A 5,347-nucleotide genomic window follows, 5' to 3' on the forward strand; every position below is an offset into this window, starting at 1 on the left:
AAAAAAAAAGCAGAACAACAACAACAACAACAACAAAACTCAAGCCGATGTTGATTTCAACTACTGTCAAAAATGATGTACCCCCCGTGCGCATGCGTGTCTCGAGACGTCTGTCGTCTGCTGAACACAACACCATTCATGCAGAGAGAGAGAGAGAGAAGAAGCCAAGCAAAAAGCAGCAGAAACGAAAGGAGAGACGAAAGGAAAGAAAAAACAACAAGAAAAGAAACGGGGGAAAAGAGAACAGAACGCTAGCGAGAGCGAAGAAAACGAAAACAATATTTATTGTTCTCGAGTTGTGAAGAAAGCGTTGCTATGTGCCGCATCTCGTCTGCTGCAAACCTCGGGAAATTGAGAATGAAAACGTTCGTCCTACTGTCATGTGTTGGATAAGTTTTTCTTTCAGCAGGTAAGCCTAATTTTTACACATTTACACATTCCCTTATTGTATTTGTTCAAAGTTTAAGTTAGCACAACAGCAGTCTCCAAACTTTTCTCGCTCGGGCTGGCCTCAGCGATCGGGGTCAAACGGGATGCTCTCTATCGATGTTACACACCTAGGCCTAGCATAGCATCTCTACTGTAAATAGCAACAGACATGGCCGACCGACCGTCCGTGTTCTGTGCATTCGCTCGTGAAAAAAAGTTATTGTAAACGCGGAAAACTCGTGTTATATCAATGAGGGTTTCCATTGTCGAGGGCGAAAACACCCCATTTAATTCCGAGACGCGTCTGTTTAACTTTTTCAGGGTGATAATAACACTTTTGTGGGGTCTCGAATAAGTGAAATACAAAGCTGAATCCATCAATAATAGCAGACGGAGAATCTACACACAACACACACCTGACATTTTTCACTCGATTTTAGAGCTTTCCATTACTTTTAGACTCAATAAGGGATGTTCTCACTGAGATATGATAAATAGAAGCTAAAGGTTATAAACAGGACTTGATACAGTCCTCAAAACTAACATTTAGGCCTATTTAGGTAGAAAAACATGAATTATGGGTTGGCTCTGCTAGATCTTTGTTCTCTTCTCTAGACCTAGATATATATCTATATCTATAGATATCTAGACTCTAGATCTCTAGCTAGGCCTGTATATTTTACTCCATATTATTATTATGATAGTCACAGATATGAGATAGATTCTAGATCTAAATCTAGATCTAGATGAGCGAGTCATCACTCCGCATAGAGTGGTGATGTTTTGGGGCCCTAAAAGTTTCTCAAAGTATAGTAAACTAGGGCGGAGGACTTCCGTAACAAGCGACCACCCTTACAAACAATAGAAAAGTTACCTAACTCTAATTACCCTAACGACCCTACCCCAAACCCTAACCTTAACCCAAACCTAAACCTCTCATCCCTACCCCTACCCTTACCCCAAACCTTACCACCTTACCGCTATCCCTACCCCTCTGTTCTACTCTTGTTTCGTAGCGATCGCTCGTTAAGGAAGTCCTCCCGTAAACTAGGCTATATGGACGTAGGTTTATTTTTAGCCTTTAGAACTCGGAAAGTCAGACATGCTCTCTGCCCATACTTTCAACATCATCCGACTTTCCTAAAAGTACACAAAACAAAAAAACAACAATATTAGGCTAATTTTTAAAAACATCCTTATGATTTCTCACTCCAAGTGATTCAAACCTATAATCGATTCAGTGTGAAGAGAATATGAATGAGATTAAGCCGAGAGATGAAAAGTAATTCTGAGTAGGGCCTGATGTGTATACTTACTTTTTTACTGTCTTTTTACTTCCTCTGGTTAAGGTTTCCTTAGGATGTCGAGGGGAGGTGCAAGTTTTGGTCCTGGCTACGTGTGTAGCGTCTAGATATGTTATTATGTTGTTCCAGGACCTTTTTAATCCCATCCAGCCAGGTCTTTCTCGGTCTTCCTCTTGATTTGAAGCCGGATTCTCGGGTGTTGTAAGCTCTAGCCGCTATAGTTGTTTCTGGGGCATTCTGGTTAGACGTCCCAACCATTTGACTCTTTGACGCTCTTTGAATTTTATTACTGGTGGTATTCCGGTTTGTAGACGTATAATATGTGAAGTGTGTTGACAAAATGAGTTACTTCTCAATATTTTAGCTTTATGGAAATTGATACATCAACTTAATAGATGAAGTTCGTACAATTAGTAAATATGGAATAATAAACGACAGGGTAGATTTGAACAAAATGGAATCAATTGAAAATCTATCAATCTGACCTTGTGTCAGTTCTCAGCAGATATATCCATTCTTGGATTGCGAGAAGTAACTCATTTTGTCAGTACACCTCACATATGGTTTCGTTTCTTATACAGTCTCTTCTGGTGACGTTGGTGATTTTGCGGAGATGCCTCATTTCGCATACATTGATTTTTCTTTCTTGTGCCTGGTTTAGAGACCATATTTGGCACTGGTGTGTTTATGTTGGTATGAAGCTGCTGTTGATGAGCTGGGATTTCACTTCGGTTGGGATGTTCTTGTGACTGAGCAGGGGTGCTAGCTGGTAGGTCACTACATTTGCCGCCCTAGTTCTTGTTTCTATTTCTTTGTCCATACGGCCATCTTGTGTGAAGATAGATGCTTCCCAAATATTTAAATTCCTCTACCTATTGGAGTTGTATTCCGTCAATTAAGAATGTTGAGTTTCCTTGGGTTTCTGCTGACCTTCACAACTGTCAATTTTGAGATGGAGGTTTTCATGTTCAGGTGCTTACATTCTTCATTTAGCTTTGTGGTGTGTTTTTGTAATTCCTCTTCATCTGTATTTAATATACTCTGGTCATCAGCAAATAGAAGCTCGTTCAGTTCAGTGATGTTGTCATTTGCTGCTTTCGTGATCTTATCCATGAAGAGAAGCGGAGAGAGAACACACCCTTGTCTCACCCCAGACCTGATGGGGAGCCAGTCCGATAGTCCTTCTGTTGATCTTATCCATGTAAGTGATGAAGAGAAGCGGAGAGAGAACACACCCTTGTCTCACCCCAGACCTGCTAATTTTTAAAAACATCCTTATCATTTCTCACTCAAAGTAATTCAAGCCTATCATCATCAATGCCTTTCACCCTTGGCAGGGTATAGGCCACATACAAGGTCCTTCCATTTATCTCTATCCTGGGCCATCGTTCCTAGCTCTGTCCAAGTGAGCTTCATCTCTCTCATGTCTCTTTCCACGTATCTCCTCCATGTTTCCCGTGGCCTACCCCTGCCTCGTGCTCCTTGTGGGTTCCACTGCAGTGACTGTCTTGTGATGTTTCCGCTGAGCTTTCTGAAGGTGTGTCCCATCCATCGCCACTTTCTTAGTCCTATTTCTACTTCTATATCCTTTTTTCCTGTCCTTTCCCACAGCTCTTCATTTCTTATTCTATCCTGCCACTTAATTCTTAGGATACTCCTCCTACATCTGTTAATGAAAGTCTGTGATTCAGTGTAAAGAGATAATGAATTACATTAAATCAAGAGATGAAAGGAATTCTGAGTAGACCTCTATGTATAAAGAGCCTTAATTCATAATTGTAGACACAGCTTTTGAGCAGATAAGAATTTATTCTTGAATGGTACTCATGTGAAAGATAAGGGCTATTGTATGCAGTGTGGAGAGGGGCAAGAGAGTCTCATGCTGATAGTGGAGTACGTACTGCTTTGTAAAAGTTTTCCAGATAGTTCCTCCGTCTATCAAAAGTGTGGTAAAAAGAGTTTTATGGCGCTCGCAACTGCATAATAGGGCATATGAGCGTGCGGTACACATTACGCGACCTCAGTGCTTTCTTTTCGTATCTCCATTTTAAAAAATTTAAAGTGAAAATGTGACATCTTTTTCAGCTCACTTTTGGTTATGAACTGTTTTCACTGTTATCAAAAATGGAGATACGACAAGAAAGCACTGGGGGTGCGATTTTTTAAAATATTTTCAGTTTTGGAGAGAAGTAATTTAGAATTTTGCCCTGGAGGCGGTCAAAGCCTACTCTTAATCGATTTTAGGAGCACCAGGATCTTTAACATGCACAACTTTTTCGTCCTTATCCGAGAAGGCTAAGGTGTCAGATCTTCTCTACCCTAAGATCAGGGGTGTATCTGAAAGACAGTAGTAGAAAGAGGAAAGGAGTAGCAATAGAAAGAGTCAGGAGCCCTAGGAGGGGGGAAAAGGGGCCGGGGGAGGGGGTGGGGGAGTTCAGAAAGTGGAGATGAAAACAAATTTTAATGAAAGAACATGACTTAGAGAATCAGAAAGGAGGTGAACGGAGAAAATTATTAAGAAAACGTTTCATCGTTGTCAGGTTCCGAATCTGTGACTCATTGAATAAAAGCCAAACACCATACCTCTAGACTTCGAGACCGCCTAAATGTGGGCAAAGACGCACTAATTATGATAATAAATTTCCCTTAAGTAGTGCATTTCGTGTTTGAAATTAATACAAAGAAACAAGCACCATAACAGTCTCCCCATATCTCTGCTCTCTCTCTCTCTTTCTCTCTCTCTCTCTCCCTCTCTCTCTCACCATCTCTTTTTCTCTCTCTCTCTTACTGTTCTCTCCCCCTCCCCCACAAAAAAATATTCACACAGGCGCGCGCACACACACACATACACGCACGCATGTGCGCACTTTGGCGACTTTTAATGAGTCGCAGAAACTGACCATTTTTCTTCTTTGCATTCCCCTACCCTTTAAACCCTAGCTTACCCCCCGGGGCAGTGCTACTGACTGTAGTGTCTTTAGGCCATTCCCAAAGGGGGGAACATTTCTCGTTTATGCACAGTAGAATTGTAAATGGGCTGACTCATGTCACGCTCATAACTGTGCCTGATCTACAACAGGGAACTGCTGCTTTTTCTTTCCTAATCCTTACTATTGTCATTTTCCTCTACTTCTTTTGTATGTTTGTCACTTTCTTGTGACCTGCTATTTCCGGGGTGCCTTGATAGTCGAAGCAGACCTTGTGCTGTTGAAGCTAGAGAGGTGAGCAGAGTAAGCCTGATTCCCTGTAAGGACTTCTATGTTGACACCCACCCCTTGGCGCTCATATGACCTTATGCAGTTGCGAGCACCGTAAAACCCTCTACTAAATGAAAAATAAAACCTGAGGAGCTTCTACTCAAAACGACAAGTGACGGCTCCCAACAGCCAGTGTGATGAACGTTGACCCTAATTATCAGAAGTTTCTCATCTAATTTATAAACAGATTTGAATTGAAATAAAACTTTTTTAAAAAATGAAGCTTCTCTGAGGGAAGTTACACTCCTTAGATATTATGTTCAAGTCCGTTCTTTGTCTTAAAATGAGCCAAAGCACTTTTCGTAAAAGTTGTCGAATTGAGTTGCAAAAAAAATCAAGCCGGTCAAACTGTGGAAA

This window comes from Aplysia californica, unplaced genomic scaffold (genome assembly GCF_000002075.1).
Source record: "Aplysia californica isolate F4 #8 unplaced genomic scaffold, AplCal3.0 scaffold01112, whole genome shotgun sequence".
In the NCBI taxonomy this organism is placed as follows: Eukaryota; Metazoa; Mollusca; class Gastropoda; order Aplysiida; family Aplysiidae; genus Aplysia; species Aplysia californica.